The sequence below is a fragment of the Mus caroli genome, unplaced genomic scaffold, assembly GCF_978045245.1.
Source record: "Mus caroli unplaced genomic scaffold, Mus_caroli_1 scaffold_2, whole genome shotgun sequence".
NCBI classification, from domain to species: domain Eukaryota; kingdom Metazoa; phylum Chordata; class Mammalia; order Rodentia; family Muridae; genus Mus; species Mus caroli.
The window spans coordinates 124,168,683-124,186,848 of NW_028227257.1; positions in this window are offsets into that span (position 1 = coordinate 124,168,683).

Genomic DNA, 18,166 nt, shown 5'->3' on the forward strand with positions numbered 1-18,166 from the left:
CTGTGCAAATTATTGTATTAAAATTAAAAATATACTACTTTCTCTAGTGCTAGTGAAGAGAGAAATATAAATGTACTTATTAATCAAAATGATTATTCTTTTAATGAGCTAGTTCAGAAAACAGTGGGAGTATAGAAGAAAGACTGTGAAGTTAGAATTCAGAAATTTATCTGAGCTCTGCATTTGTAGAAATCTCTATGCAACTGGGGAAAAGTGACTACTCTGCTTCCGTAAAGAAAATGGTATGGACCCAGTTGGCGCACTGCAGCTTAGTTTCATGTCTTAAGTACAAAGGCTGCAATCCATATCTTGAAGAAATTTGTAATAATTCTGCAATTGCATGTCAAATCAGGAAATGACAGTAATTATTCTAGTGTAGTTTTTTAAAAAAAAAAGACTTTAGATTATATCAAGAATAAAATGGAACATGGTACTGGACTCTAGAATTGTAATTACATAAACTTTAGTTTTTTTCAGGGTTCTATATAACCATTTAAAAACAAACAAACAATAGATATCAATAATTTGAACCAAATCAAAACAAAAACTATTCTAAGAAAAGCTGAGTAGGAAGGTTTGACCTTTACAAAGCCTTGAAATTTCCCTGAAGCTCGAGAGAGTTTGTTGTGTGTATGTCTTTCCAACTTGCATTCCATTATCAATAGATAATGTCCTAAGCTTGTAGGTGCATCCATGCAATGAAAACTTGCAAAGGCTACACCACCAGGAATTCTGTTTTCTAGGAAAGCATTGTTAAACATCTATTTGTCCATCGGTGACTACTGACTTTGATAACATAATGTAGACTATATCTGCCTAGTGTAATATATTCGTATCAAAGTAATGAGGTCAGATAGGATGGTATTCTCTAAACAATAGTGTATATTTTGAATATATTGTAGGTGATTTATGTGCTATTTCATTTGCATAAATTTATATTATGAATTTTTCTTAAATTTCAGGGCTTTAGAACATGTTTACATTTGGAGGAAGGACCTTTAATGTGATTATTAAAGTTATACATAAATCATAATATAATTTAACTGGTGTCCTCAGAAAAGGAATTTGGATATATAGGGAGACAACAGAGATCAATCCAAATAGAGAAAGGGTAAATGATGGTACAGAGAGAAAAAAAGCCACCTTTAACTCAAGGACAGATATCTTGGGAGAAATCAACTCAGTTGACATTTTGGTCTTGGATTTGCAAACTTCAGAGCTGTGAGACACATATTATTGTTGTGTAAGTTTGTCTCCTGTCATTTGTTTCAGAAGCTCCAAAACAACTAATTTATAGTTTCTTCATTCAAATAGGCAGAGCGATCAAAGAATAGAACTTGTCTTCTCTGAGTCTGTGTTCAGCTTAGCACCGCAGACTCTAAGTTATAGGAACATTTTCTATTTGTATATTCAGACGGAGAGAGTTCTATGCTGAGTCCCTGCATCAGAAAAAAGCAAAACAAAAACAACAAACCAGAGTTGATTCATAATTCTCCTACTAGACCTTCAATATATGTGTGTGTGTGTGTGTGTGTGTATGTGTATCAGTTTTCCCCCTCAACTCCATACACATCCTGCTGTGAAAATCTACTACTCCCATTACACTTCTGGACTTAAGGCTGGACTTAAGTGCTTGTACTTAAAGGATTGTCTTCCCTCACTCTCTTAAGTGCCAAGGCTTCAGGTGAAACCACCACATTCAGTTCCAGCAGACATCTTTGCCTAACTTCCTCAGTGAGGTTTTTTTGCAAATGGAGGAGGTTCATGATTTAGTTGACAGACATATCATTTCCCAGAAAAGCATCCACTTGCCTGAGAGATGCTCATCTTTTGGTTGTACAGACATCCATCAGTGGCATCATTGAAAATAGAAAATGAACTGTGTTAAGTGTGCTTTCTGATCACAGATCACATGACTGCTGGTGACATGGTTTTCCAGCTATAGAAAGAAAATGTACTGTTCCCACCTCAGCATTTAGTTTCCTTCTACTACCCTTCTTGTTTTCAATTTCTTTGCAATCAAATTTTCTGATAGGAGTCAATAAGCTGGTCTCTGCTATTTTTCACAAAATAGAATTTAGAAAAACATAGACTTTTTATAGATTAGAACAAGGACCCATGGCAACTATTAGCAGAAAAATGCAACTCACTGCTGCATTGTTCCTGAGTAATGAATACGTGCAATGGGCTGGAAAGCAAGATATCACTAGAGATGCTCACGAGTGAGCTGAATTGATTTGTACTTTAGCATAAAGATGTCCAAATACACAGTGTTGGTTGCAGTCTGTGACAACAGGGCCATTTGGCCTTCTTTAAAGCATAGATTCCTGAACCCTAAACATTTGATTAACAAAGTTCAATTTCTAATGTATATTTATCACTCTGAATAGGGTTCTTCTGGGATTAAGAAATCAGAGAAACAGGAGCATTTGGGAACATATTTGTAGCTGTGGCTCTCACTGCGACTGTATTCGTGTTTTTGTGCTGAGTGTCACCTGACATTTATCACATCTCTGAAAGTCGTTGAAACTTGTGATAAGTTTAAAACAAGACCCTATCCTTCCTAGATGTTCATCAAAATGTTCAGTGAGGGCTGCTTAATGATATAAATGGTGCCACAGTAGAAAGACCTTGGAAATAACTGCACTTGGGTTTTGGAATCATTCCATCCTTCTTCAGATTTCGGGAAGGAGAGAACGCCTGTGTATTCTTTCATCACAAATGAAACTATTTTACATTGCAGAATTCTTGAACATTCAAGACATGACTTGAAATATAAGCAGTGTTGCTAATTTAAAGTGGTCATATTTAAAATAATAGAATTCTGGGATTTAAACACACCCTTTCTGAATTACTATATTTTAAAAAATATAATAGTACTCTTTTCTAAATGTTGAATAGTTGTACCTATCACCTGACAAAACTACATTTCCTCTACCCTCCTCTCACTTTTATTCTCACCTTTTCTTATAGACATAAACATTACTTCAGAAATTAAAATTAAAATGTAATAAATAATTTATAATATTGAGAACTTTGTTTTGCTGCAAGAGAAGTTTTCCAAAACTAGTATGACTTATATGAAGATTTTCTAAGAATCTTAAGAAAAACAGACCTTTAGATGAGACCAAAATTCACAACATGATAATCTGATACTCTGCTTTGCTGACTACATAAGCAATTCTGGGGTTCATCAAATACATATTATCTGTAGAATGACTTGTGAGGAAATCAAAATATCTAATATATATGACTTTACTAAATGTACATGAGGTTACATCTTTTCATTCCAACAATCTGGATACTGCATATGTGACAGTCGAGGGGGTAAAGTATTCTCTCAGACAGTGCATTGTAGAGTTGCTGACAGTTGCTAAACAACAGAAGGAATTGGCCTTTTGACTCTTTCAAAGGAAAACAATATATGATGTTCTCTATTGTGAAAAGTGAAAGTGTAATGAAAGAGGAGAAAACACACACACACAAGTGCCTTCACCCTTTCTTTATTCTTACAAGCAAGACTAAATTGATTATAGTAAAACAATATTCCCATATTTAATATGTGGAAAACTTTAATACTTATATCTTGTTTTATGATCTTAAGTGATTATTATATTTTTAGTAAATGCAAATATTTGGGAAGTAACTTTCTGGGATCTTAATATTTGGCAGTATTTGTTCTAGGTTCCTTCCATTGATCTACATCACCAGACTGAGGGAACTATTTCTAATAGTCACTAAACAGTCACTAAATGACATTTTGTTTATCGAAAAATGTCTATACTTCAGAAATGTAATAAGAATTTTGAAAAACATCCCTAAAGGTTAATTTTTATAAATATCAAACAAGGGTATAAACGCTGGGATTTTATTTTATGCAATTTATTTAGTTTTATATTGTAATTTTATTACCGAGGCAACAACATAATTCATGTTAAAGTAACGTGCATCAGGAAAATTTATTTCTCCCATTGATTCTATTCCAATTTTCAAAAACACTCATGATTAAACTTTTGGTATTATATCAGACTTCTTTCTGTATATAAGCAAATAGAGAATTACTTTTTAAATTCTATATTTTCCTGATGCATGCTTTTCAATATTTAGCCATATATAAAGCATATATTTTCTTGTATACATGAAGAATCTCCTTATTCCTTGAAGTGACCTAACCAAATTTTTCATATAAATACACCGACATTTGCTGAACCAATTCCCTATAGGAGGATGTTTAGATTGTTTTCTGTGTTAACTCACTCTCAGGAGAATAGTTTCAAAAGATATGCTTTGAGCATGAGCTAAAGTGTTGGTGATTTGGATGAAAAACCCTAATCTCTGAGGACACACTCATCATCTGAAGCTAGAATAAAAGACAATCAAGATTTAAATATGGCACAGTTTTTATATCAGCCAGAGACTATGAAGAATATTAGAAAGGGCTATAAACTCGTAGCCTGAGAATCTAAATATTATAAATGGAAAATTCTAAATTTCACTTGTCAAACATGCACCATCATTGGCTAAGTAAGGCAAGAAGCACACACACACAAACACACACACACACACTTACACAAACACACATACACAAAACCAGGCAGTGAATCATCTTTGTAGGTTGTTGATTTTGTTACAGAAAAACCTAGTAGAAAACACAACACACAAACTGTCAGCAAAAACATTCAGGGTTGATATGACTTTTCATTTCAAGTCTACATTTAAAGTATTATTTGTCCCCTTTCCTGTATTAAAAATATCCATTCCAGAATCTAAGCTTGATATTCCTACAGTGGATGTGCTGTATCAGTTTGATGGAGTAATGGGTTAGAAGGGTATGTCTTACAGTGTTGGATTCAGTCAAGTTTTTTCTGAGTCTGAGTAGCCTTTTGGTTTCAGAATTAAATATGAACAAACTGCTTTGGAGCCTGGTATAACAAGAAGCAGTTCCCAGGATTCTTTCTCTTAGAACATGCACTGGGTGAGAGCGAAGCATTTAAACGGTTCAATCTCTGTTCTTGGCTGACAAAGACTTGTTTTTCATTCTCCATTGCCTTACCATATTGAACTTTTGTTTTGACTAGACAAAGAGCTGATAAATAAGCCATTAAACTTTAAAGTAGCATGGAAATATATCAAAAAAAAATCCACTGTGGATTTTTTTTTCTTCAAGCCAGAGTGTGTCCCTTAGGAAATCTTTTGTTCAAAGGTATTAGAAATAAATTTTTGTCTTTTTTTTAATAATGAAAAAATGTGTCAAGTATGAAGACTTTGTAGGAAAAAATATGTAAGATTCTTGAACACATGTTCTTCAAGACAGTGCAATGTCAACATTTAGGACTTCTTTTCCTATTCTGTCCAAATGAGTGCACATCTAGCTAAGTATTCATACTAAAAGCATTATTTTATAGTGATGGACTGGTCATCTACTTTAATAGAAGTCACCCAGTGTCCAGGACTATTCTTCATGTCTGAATGGTATGTGGTTTTATTTGCTTTATGATGTATTTCCCAATAGAATATACTTCCAAACCAATTTTATTAATGGCAATGCCTACATGGTGTATTTAATAATGTCATTAATTGCTCTGTTACTAATTGTTTCATTACCTTTCTCCTATTAGTAGCGGTAGATACCCAACACTATTTATCAGGGAGAGGAGTGGCTTCTCTCCTGAGTGGTGAAGCTGACTAAGGAAAACAAATGTCATCCTGTTCCATGAATCCTTTCTGCTTTCAACCCCTAGTCTCACCTGGACAGAAAGCCAGCCCCAATTTCTAATAAATTGCCATAAACATAATTTATACATATAAGGCACATGAGGAAATGACTTCGATGTTGATCTTCACATCCATCCTTATTTTCTACTCACAAAAGAAAAACTAGCATTATCCTTTTATAAATAATTGATAAAAAGCCTTTCAACTGGGGAATGGGCCAGTGACAGTGGCTTATTTAAAACCTCAGATAGGCTAAATGATTTACTCTGGTAGAGGATAGAAGATTTCAAATGTTTTTTTCTTTTTACTTTCTTTTTATCATCTCTGCAGTAAATATGAAGTAGGGCTCTATCTTTTAAAATGTGTGAATTTGAATGAAGAACCTTATATTATCCATATTGATAACTGCCTAAAATCATCACAGGATGAATTCTCTAGAATGAAAAATAATAGCTGCACTAGGACACATGTATTTAAATGCTTGACTCTTCATCCAGTACCATGGTTGCTTTAGGATATCTTATTTATCTCTTTGGTGAGTTTAATTTCCTATTAATCACCAAAGAGAAATTACAACTGAATAAGACAAATCTATCTCTTTAAATTTGTCTGTTGTGTTGGCCAGGAATCAGTGCTTAGCATTTTTAAAAACATGAACCAGCCAGCATTTTTACAAGGAACATCGTCAGATGTCTGCATCCAATTGTCACTAAAAAGCTACCTCTAAAATCTTTTCACAATCTTCCTGGTAATACAGGGACCACTACAAATTCCAGGTCAGACAGAATGAATCCATCTTCTGAACAAGACCGGAGCTCTCCTGGCTCTCTGTGAAGCTCATGCTATGAGCAGGGCCGGGATTGCTTAAGACAGATGTAAATTGTACTTAATATCATTTGTGTTTCACAGTTGATCATCAGGCACGCATCCCCCAAATCCATATTTTCCCCCTTTAAATCCCAGAATTCTGGACACTTCACAAAGCAAAATGCTTGCTGCCACCTTCAAGGAACTCAAACTATCTGATTTTTTTATTTGCTGCTGCCATTAGATTGAAATGATTTTTCTTCAGTTTGCTCAAAGCCAGATTTAAAGTCAGGTCCCAGAGGTAACGGGAAAGTCGATCCCCTAAGCTGCTCGGTCGTTGTTTGCTTTTTTTACATGTAATATCCCACTTCTAAGCCAGAGTATAATTTAAAATACAAAACACACTCTACATAAATATGTCCTCTAGAAATTTTGTAATCTGACATTTAGTAGAAGTTAACTAAGTGTCTAATATTATGTTGATGGAGCAAAATGGAGAAATTAGAATTACACTTGAAGACAATTATTTCTCAATAGCGTTCTACTTATTTTTTAAAGCTACGTATTTCCTTTCTGCTTCAAGTTAAAAATCACCCATGCTATATGCTCCTTTTACATAGACCTGGCAGATTGCTTATTTATGATGCTTCAAAATAAGCCTCAAATCATTCCACACATTTCATATGATATGAACCGCCTAGAGCCACTCAGGGAGCTCTGGCTTGCAGTCACTTTGTGTTTTCTGGGAACAGCAAAGGGTTACTTCCGTTCCTGTGCTGTGAGTACGAGCAACAGGAATCCATGGGTTTAATTTGTCCATGTCTTTCATTTGATACCACCAGTATTAATAGCTTTGCAAGGAAATTCTGCAGTCATTAATCATAATAATTAATCAGATCCAATTATATTGCATATAAATGCGAACAAATTGCTGAAAAAATAATGATCTATCACCAACGTGTCACAAGGAAAAAGAGACTAAAATAGTAATTAGAAGCAGGGATTTAGTTGTGTATGAGTGCCCTGCAACTGATTTTAACTGTATGATGATCTGATGATGTAATTAGTAGAAAGTCTAGCATGCCTTTTCTGCAGACCATCTAATGACTGCACAAGTGGGAAAATCAGCTTCCCTTTTCTCGAAATATTCTGCTCTTGTTCTTATCGTCTTGCGTTTCTGGGTGAAGTTGATATAAAGCTTGTATTCAAATGCAGGGTTCTAAATTGTTCCTGTCATGGGTTTTCTGGATTATAAAGATCTTTTAAAGTAAGACTAACTGTTAACTGAGGTTAGAAATCCAGATAGCCCACATGGCATATTTTTTTAAACTCTTGTAATCATAAAAGTGTGTAACATACAATTCAAAATGAAATGTTTTGGTTATAGGATGTTAACACCATTCTGTGGGCTGCATGCATGCTAGCTATTTTCACCTATCTTCTTTCCTTTGAACTGAACTGAAAACATTTCAGAAAATGGAATTACTCTGTTTTCACTTCAGTTAGCACTCTACAAAGCTCGGGCTGATCTTATCTGAAACCATTTAAAAATATAAATGCGTGTGAATGTGTGCAAGTGTTTGTGTGTATAAATTTTTTAACATGTTCTTAATCTTGACCAAAATGCGTTGTTCAGTGCAAGGTTTTCTATGGATTAATTTTAATATGTTGCTATTGTTTTCTTATTTTCACTTTTCCATCACAAGCTAGAGCTTCCAGTACATATTTTCAATTTCACACATACATTATGTGCACTCCTTCTCTGCATTACTTTATTTTATGAGCCAATGTGCAATTTTAAGCTCCTCCAAAGGCTGCCTTGCTGAATTTACCAATCACACATGAAAGGGTTAACTGAAGATTGATGAGCAGTTTTTCTGATAGGTTTGTGATTTGAAAATAAATGTTAGGTTCATCATAGTTCTCAATACTAAGCAATGCACTTTCCAGGCTTTGATCTCAGTGTTGTGAGTACTACAAAGAAATAAAACCTTATCTTACCTTTTCCAGCATCTACTGCAGAAGACCTCAATAATGCATAAGAACATCTGGAAGTCGGTAATTTCAGCTATCAGAGATAAGAATTGACACAGAACAGGTAAACCCTACAAAGTCATCATGTTGAAATGAACTGATTAAGGTTTAGTGACATAAAGCATCATGTAGAGTATTTCCATGCTTGCTACATCTTGCTATTTTTATTAAAAAGAGAATGTCAATTATATATATTTAATAGGTTGATTAGCTCGCAGCTATATTATATTTTACATAAAGAGACAGAAATGTCTGCAGATCTATTGCCATGCATATCTATTTAGAGTTAACCATGAGTTCATAGAAAATACATGGGCATAGTAAACAGGGTTTTGAAATGACAATTTTTTACTGGTTGCAAGTGCTAATTGCTAGTTTCTCAAGGGTATAGAATTAATCACCTGCTAGATTTACAGTCTCTAGGTTGAGACCTGAGGATGGAGGCAATAAGAAAAGCTCTTGAGGGACATATCATATGGCGAGTCTAAATATCAGTCTCTATGCATATGTAAATTGGTAACAAAGTTTTTTCAAAGCTCAAGTATGCTAATTTCAAACAGGCAAGACTAAAGCTAGCTTTTAGCAGCTGTTTAACGTCTGCCTGTGGGTGGTAGAGAGAGCTTAAAATACAAGCAAACAGCGGTGCATAAGTAATTAAGCAACATTTTGCTGGGCATAAATAATTCTGTTTATATTGCTCTTTTGAAGAGTATAGAATACAAAATAACAGATCAAGTGCACCTTGGGTCACCAGAGGTTAAATGTTCTTCCTCTTTACCTTGCCTCAGGTTTTACATTTTAAGTGTAATAAATAACACGGTGTGCTAGGAGATCTTTTATAACTTCCTGGGAAAGGGAATCATTTAAGGTCGGAATAAACAGCACACAGAAGCATCACACTTGGAGTTCAACTCTTCTGTTTTTCCTGTATTCCTCCAACAGTAAATCAGAAAAAGGGCAATAATCAACTGTTAATTTGTTTATTAACATTATACATTTTAGAATTTTAGAAAGTTAAGTTGAAGTTGTTTGATAAAATGTAAAATAAAAATAATAAATACAACCTTTTCCCAAAGTAGAAAGAATAACATCCTTAGGATTTTTCAGAACTAATCTTAGTTAACCAGTGGATTTATGTGAACACACACACACACACACACACACACACACACACACACACATGTGCACGCACACACATATATGCTGCCCTTACTGGTTGTTGGCTAATTGTTAGGACTAAGTCTATGTGGTATATTCAGGATAATCACCTGATTTCAAGAGATCTTACTAAGCTGTAGGAGGACCTAAAGCAAGAGAAAGGTTGGTTTACACAAATTGCATTTGATTCAATAAAAACCTTGAAATTGACCAGAAGGAAGAGGAAAGATTTAACATGATTTAGAAATACCTAGTCTGGAAAAAAGGATTAGAGACACTGACTGTGAGAAGAGTCAGGGGTTTAAACTTTGTTTACATTAAATATTCATGGTTTAAGGAGGGAATAGTGAAAGGAAGTACCCAGTTGGGCACCAAATCTTGTAAAGGCTTTAACATGATAGAGCAAGGAAGGCAGGAGCAGCCATTTATGTACCCGGGTACTGTTTTGTTTTACATGGAGAAACAGGTAGATAAATGGAATTTTCTCTTTTTTAAATCCTCAATATTCTAGAAAAGTAACACAGTTGGAGGGGAAGAAAAACATTATTTTATTCTGGCATTCTAATTTTTTTTTCTTAAATCTGCTTTGGGGTTGGATTTTCAAACCACATGGCTAGAAGAAAAGATAGGATTGTAGGTACAGATGCTGTATACATTTACAGTTCTTCAGTATGGCTTTCCTATGAAAGAAATAGAAGCTTTATGCCTTGTTCTTCTTCCTCTTATACAGTTGATTGATAGCAATGCTTGACTAGGCAAGCAAAAAGATGGCTAAAGAGTTGAGGAACACATCAAGAATCATCAGGACAGTACACGAGAGCTGATTGGCCTTGCAGGCAGCTCAGTTGTGTCTTCTCACTCTACACACAGAGACAAGAAGAAAGAGGACAGGAGAAGAAATCAGACTCCCCATATGAAAATGGGAAGAGTCACTTGATTTTTTTTTTCAAAAGTAAGTTTGGTGTAGTGATGCAGGTCTATAATCCTAGCTACCCAAGGAGGATATTCAGGAACTATGGCTTCTAGACTAGTCTGGGCCACACAGGGAAACCCCTGTCTCAAAACATCAACAAACAAAAGAAAAACAGTTATATATCACTACTACTTAATGTAATAACTAAACTGATGCTTTATTTCTTGAATGTATACTTTTTGAAAATCATCTTTATCACCTCTGCATATTCTGACTTGGTTTTTAGGGAACTTTTCTACTTGTATTTAAATACTAGGATATCATTAGGGTAGCATGCTTGGCTATGCATGGTTAAGTAAACTCTTCATAGCACCATAGTTGTTCTGCAGTGTATGGCTTTGCCAGGCACCTTTCTCTTCCTTCATTGTTTGACTTCCCTGCACTGTTCTCTACCTATTCATTCATTTGCTTCATTAAGAACTGACAGTTCCTAAGAAAAAAATGTAATATCAGGAATGAAATGACTTCCACTTGGCTTACCATAGAGACACCACAGGATGTTTCTCATATACTTTGTCACTCGCTCATCAATGGAAGTCTAGATGCTTTACTAAATTAAATGGTAATCACAATATTCTGATTGATCATCTTAGTTTTTCATTGGTATCTGCACAACTGCCTGTGTTTATTGAGACTGGATGAAGTATAACACTTTTCAAATTGGTCAGTCTCATAAATATAGATTCAAAAGGTGAGTGTATATAATATATATATATATATATATATATATATATATAATGTGTACATAAAATTGAGATGTATATTTTAATACTCACTATTTTAAAATCTTAGATAGGGTATACACTCATTAAATGCTATCTTAAGCTCTCACACCAACACCTCCCAATGGCTATTCAGAAAATTCTGTCAAAAGAAGCTGCCTATTCATAGCAGCTTTATTTATAATATCCAGAAGCTGGAACCAACCCAAACGTCTCTCAACAGAGGAATGGATACAGAAAATGTGGTACATTTACACAATGGAGGACTTCTCAGCTATTAAAAACAATGACTTCATGAAATTCTTAGGCAAATGGATGGAACTAGGAAATATCATCCTAAGTGAGGTAACCTAATTACAAAATAACACACATGGTATGTACTCACTGATAAGTAGATATTAGCCAAAAAATAAAAAGCTCAGAATACCCATGATACAACTCACAGACCATATAAAACCAAAGAAGAAGGAAGATCAAAGTGTGGATTATTCAGTACTACTCAGAAGGGGGAAAATAATCATGGAAGATAGAGGGAGGCAACGATCTGGGAGGAAGATGGGAGGAGGAAAAAAAAGGGGGGGGACAGGATCAAGTGTGGGAGGAGACAGGGAAGAAGTACAGAAGAGCAGGAATTTGAACAGAGGTATGTAGCAGTGGGGGATAAGGAACTGGGGGTAGCCACTAGAAAGATCCAGATGCCAGGGAACCAAGAGGTTCACAGGACCCAAAAGGGATGACATTAGTCAAAATACCCAACAAAGGGGAGAGAGAACCTGTTGAGACCATACCCAGTGGATAGGCATAGCTCCTGGTTGAGGGATGGAGCCACCCATCCATCTCAAATATAATAATCCAGTATTTCTCCTGTCAAAAGGAAATACAGGGTCAAAGAGTAGAGCAGAGACTGAAAGAAAGGCCATCTAGAGACTGCCCCACTTAGGGATACATCTTATCTGCAGCTACAAAACTCAGACACTATTGCTGATGCCAAGAAGTGCTTGCTGACAGGAGCCTAGAATAGCTGTCTCTTGAGAGACTCTTCTAGAGCCCGACCAATACAGATGCAAATGCATGCTGCCAACCATCAGACTGATTTCGGTGTGTGTGTGGGGGGGGGCGGCACCTCAATGGAGGAGTTGGGGGGTACTGAAGGAGCTGAAGGGGTTTTCAACCCCATAGGAAGTACAACAATATCAACCAACCTGACCCCCCCACCCCAGAGCTCCCAGGGATTAAACCACCACAAAAGAGTACACATGGAGAAACCCATGGCTCCAGCTGCATATGTAGCAGAGGATGGCCTTATCTGGCATCAATGGAAGGGGAGGCTCTTGGTCCTGTCGGGGCTCAATGACCCAGCATAGGGGAATGCTAGGGCGCTGAGGCAGGAGTAGATGGGTGGGTGGGGGAGCACCCTCATAGAAGCAGGGGGACTGGACTAGGTAGTTGATAGGGAGTTTGTGGAGGGGAAACTGGGAAGGGGGATAACATACATTTGAAGTGTAAATAAATAAAATAACTAATAAAAATACATTGTTTAAAACCGTAGAGAAGCTTATTTCAGAAAACAAACAAACAAACAAACACACCAACAGACAGACAAGCAAACATCTTGCGTTGTCCCAGCATGAGAATTGATCAATCTTGTTCACATAAAATCAAATGGAACTTACTCAAACTCAGAAATTCGCCTGCCTTTGCCTCTCAAGTGCTAGGATTAAAGGCATGTGCCACTACTGCCTGGCCAAACAGAATCTCAAACTTTCGACCTTGGGAAGCTGTTAGGTTCAAATGAAAGCTGCTGAACAGTCAATGCACAGATGTAATTTGAGAAAGAGTATTACTCAACCCCCTTTAAACTTAAGAAGTCGCACTTTGCTAGTTTGCATTCAGACGAGGCAGTGAGAAGAAGCTCCTCTGTGCAGTGGGAGAGTTTGCCTCGGAATCTGATGAAGCAGAGAAAGACCAAACAACCTGAAAAATCCAGGCAGCAGGAGTGGAGACATTTTTGTATCTTAAAGCAATGAACCTCTCTTCCCGATAGTATCCAGACTTCCTTTTGTCATGAAAGAAGCATATGCTTAATTAATACTTTTTGAATGTGTTTAAGCTCCCCTTTCAATTTACATTTAGGATTGTTGTTAACATGTAGAGTTATATAGACACTGGGACAAACATGATGACATTGGCAAATATGCATAAGTGCTCTTAATTTGAAAAAGTGTGTTCTCCATACATTAAATTTTTATGAAGAATGTTATCCTGTGTGAATTGGGGGGGGGGTTAAAGAACCTTTTGAGGAAAAATTAAAAACTATTGTATTATCCTTCTCATAAACATAAGCTCAAATTAATTCAAAGCCATTTAAAAGACATGACCAGAGGGAGGGGCAACGTAAAGTGTCCTGTTGAGGCTAGAGGCCTGCTGGAACACAGGGAGTCTCGAGTCTGGAATCTTCTCATGTATATTACGTCCCTTTGACCGTCAACTAGATACATGCACACACCAATGTTTTGTTCCCCCTTGTTTGGCTTTCTGAAGCGAGATTCTTGCTGAAGGCATCAGTGGATCTGTTGGCTGTACCTCCTGTGAAGGGAACTTTTTCAGATAGAACCATTCCACTGTTTGTGTTTTTCTCCCCCCTGTATTTGTTTTTCCTTATAGCTTTTTATGGAAATCTTTTTATAATGTTGAGATCATGTGCAGCTGAAAAACTTCTTATTATATTTACTAATTTATGTAGCCACCAAAAGGTAAGGAAAAGAAAACAAAAACATATTTAGTAAATTTCATGAATTTAAAAACTAGCCCTGGGGGAAAATCAGCACTTTATATTTTGTATCACTGCTGTGTTTAAGAAATCTAAAAATGGGAATTTCATATTCTCATATTTTGACAAGTACTTTACATTTGCTTGAATAAATATTTTACTATGAAAGGAATATGATTAAAAAGGAAAGAACCCCACACTATTAACTTCTCAGGAACATTAAACCAGTCAAAGTACACATTCCATAAGCCTCAAGATGCAGCAACGCTCGCATGGTTCTAACCAATCCTCAGAAGAGATTTTCTTTTTCTTTATTATTTTTAGGCTCTGGAAAAAGCCTGCATTGAAGAGGGAAGAAGTGGACTGTGCTTCCACTGTCAGATCGACCCCGTGGAGTTCAGCTCTTCTCCACAGAGCTTCCATATCCAGGAGCATAAAGACAATAGCACACCATATACAGAGCCAATAAGTCAATCAACTCTAAAACCTAGACTTCAGGAAATGTATTTATCCTCCTTCATGAAAACACAGCTTTTACTTAAAGGCATATTTCATACTGTTAAGGTCAATTTGAAAAAGTGTGTTCTCCATACATTAAATTTTTATGAAGAATGTTATCCTGTGTGAATTGGGGGGGGGGGTTAAAGAACCTTTTGAGGAAAAATTAAAAACTATTGTATTATCCTTCTCATAAACATAAGCTCAAATTAATTCATGGAAATTATATTTAGTGAGTGAAAAAAATCACTCATAAATATTGTAACAGAGGAAAAGTGGCACTTACTTTTTTAAGAGAATGAGTTTGTTTTGTTTGTAATTATCTACCTTTAGAGTAATTGAGATCTGAAACAGCAGCTAATAGCCTCGCTGTTTCAAATTACTACTGCATGTAACTTTACCTTGCCAAATACCAAAGAGCTTTTCAATTGCAATACTACAGCTTAAAAACTGGGTCATTTTCTAGCAATTAATTGGAAGAGGTGATTAATAGCTTAATAATGGGTTGATCTGTGTTTAAAATTGCAGGGGCCGTGCATAGGAAAGGAATATGTAATTTTGTATTCTTGAAATATAACCTAATTGAAAAATCAGCAGTTGGTCTTATTTACTTTAGGCTTGTACTTCCAAACCCTCTCTTGATCTACTCTGAGAATAATGTGTAAATCTGGCTTTTTTCTAATTAACTCCTTGAACATTGAACACACTATGAATTTAAGGAGCACAAACTCTCTTCTGAAAGTAGCTGTGTTCAGTCAGCATCTCAGGAATTTGAGGGCAATATGTGTCAAGCATCTGTCTAGATGTGCAGATGGTAGTACCCATTTGATGAGTACACACTACAGAGTCACCTGTGGATTCACAGGGCACATATAACCATGCTATAGCCTCAATAGCCTTAATAACTCCATTCTTGGGAGTTTACGGTCATTTGTCATCCCTATTAAATTCACCAGTGACTTCCTGGCCATAAAAATCTAGTTATATACCAAGTTGTCAGCCCCCGAAACATACAAACAACATTATATGACGAAGCAGATTGTATTTATGTTTTTAAACATATATATTTAGAGATATATATGTATGTAACAACAACATTTAATGAAAAAATAGGCCATGGATTTGTAATACATAAAGAAACAGTAAGTGGGAAAGTTAAGAGGGAGGAAAGGGATGGGAGAAATGAGATAGCAATTACCAAAAATATTTTAAAAATATATCAATATATTTATAGTTAATTATGACACTTTGATAAGTATTCAGTATAGCTTAGCAAGTTTCCAAAACTAGATACTCAAAATGTTTATACAAATTCTCAAAGAAATAGTAGTTAGCTTGTCAGAAGTATTACATGGTTAAAGGAATATTTTGATAAACTCAAGATATGGACTTAGTAAATTGCAATAGACCAAACTCATTTGTCTAAGTTATTATAGTGTCATGTTGATGTATATCACGATGTCTGGAAGTGATGCTCACTGATATTCTTCTTTACTCATGTTTACTGTACATAAAATTTATGCTGTATTTTTCTTATGTAGCTAGAAGAAAATTTTAAAATGAGGTTTTATATTTCTCATAAATTGTTTCCCATTGTGCATTGCTGCTTCTCCTTTTGTGCCAATTTTATCCTTAATGAATCTATAGAAATACTAGAGTATGTTTCCCCCATTGTGTCTACAGGATGATGCAATGTGATGTTTGTTTCTTGGGAACAACATGAAATGGCATATGAAGTGGGATAACTCCTTTAGAATACATTTGCCGGCCCGAGCTTCTGCAACCTTGGGATTAAGTCTTGAAGCCACATAATCATTAAAAATCAAGGTACTGTATAGCAACTTAGATGGTTACTCATTGTTTCCAAATCTTTCTCATTTACTGGAAAATATATATGAGTAGAGAACATAGTGAAAATGAGCTATAGACTCTCTATCAAAACTACCAAACAAGCAAATCTAAAAGAACATTGTGAAAATGAACGTAATTAAGTTCACATAGCTGCAATAAATACACAACACTATGCTGTTGATGTAGACAGTCAACTGAAACTAAGCCAACGTTGACTTTAAAGGCCTATACAGGCCAGGCCAATGGGGCCCTTTCTGCTTTCAGCAGAAAAAAAGCTGGAGAATCCTGAGTGAACAGAGAGGACTCCAGAAGAAACTCGGGACTCTTGCTGGTCAGAGAGCCTGAAGTTCTCACTGTCTTCCAGTTTACAGCAAAGCTCTCACATCCCTAGATGTCTCTGGGAGGTGGCTGGGTGGAGACTTATTCAGGTGATGTAGGTCTTTCTTTTGTATGATTTGTGTCATTTTTGCATGTGTACCTGGTACTATAGGAACATACCATTATATTTGATCACAGAACTGTTTTGTTTATTGTATAGAAAACTTCACCGTAATGCTTCCACAACAAAAGAAATTTTGTTATTGGTGCTGAAATGAATTCTAGCATTGAAAGGTGTAATATACTATGGAGGTAACCAGATTATTAATATTAAATGCTTTGTTTTGCAGGGTATCATATTCTCTTTCTTCCTCTCTCTCTTTCTCTTTCTTCCTCTCTCTCTTTCTCTCACTCTCTTCTCTCTCCTCATTTATAGCTCCATCCCTCTCCTCCCTCTGCTCCCTCTGTCTCTCTGTCTCTGTCTTTCTGTCTCTGTCTCTATCTGTCTCTTTCTCTCTGTGTGTGCACTCGTGCGCATGCCCAGAATGGAGTTACAAATAGTTGTGAGCTGCAATACAGGAGTGCAGGGAGAGGAACTTGGGTCACCTGGGTGATGGATGAGGAGGCATTTTACTTTACTGAGCCATTTCTCTAGTTCCAAAATGGTAATATTTGCCTTAGAAACATTAAGCAACAGTGAATTAGATGGCTTAACAAGTAAAAAGCTTGCAATCCAAGCTGGAAGACCTAAATTGGATCACGGAATCTGTGTAGAAAAGGCAGATCCTATGTCCCACATCTCTAATCCCAGAAACCCTACCATAGCATGGAGGTGAAAGGAGATGTTCCTGGAAGCTCACAGGGGAGCTAGCCTGGTGTATCCAGAGCATCTGCATTAACAAGGGAGACCCCATGACCTCTTCATATGCATTATGTCACATATAGATATTCATACAATAATGATGATGATGATGATAATGATAATAATAATAAAATTTACATAATTTCACAGACAAATATAAGGGCATACATAGTACTAATGAAAATAATATTCAAAAGAAGTTGAAAGTTGATGGAGTGAGACCTGTTTTCAAGCACTTAATATGGTATAAATATCTCCAATGGTAATCAGTTGTCACAATGGTGGGTTTTGAGATCAGCATAGACAGATTTCAGAAAGTCTTTTCAGTGATAGAAGAAAGAATGTGATTCACTTTACTATCCAGAGTGCTTTCTTAGAGAGACAGAAGTTGCTGAGACATCACCTTCAGGTGATGTTTTAGACAGCATACACATTATACCTGAGATGAAGTTGAGGAA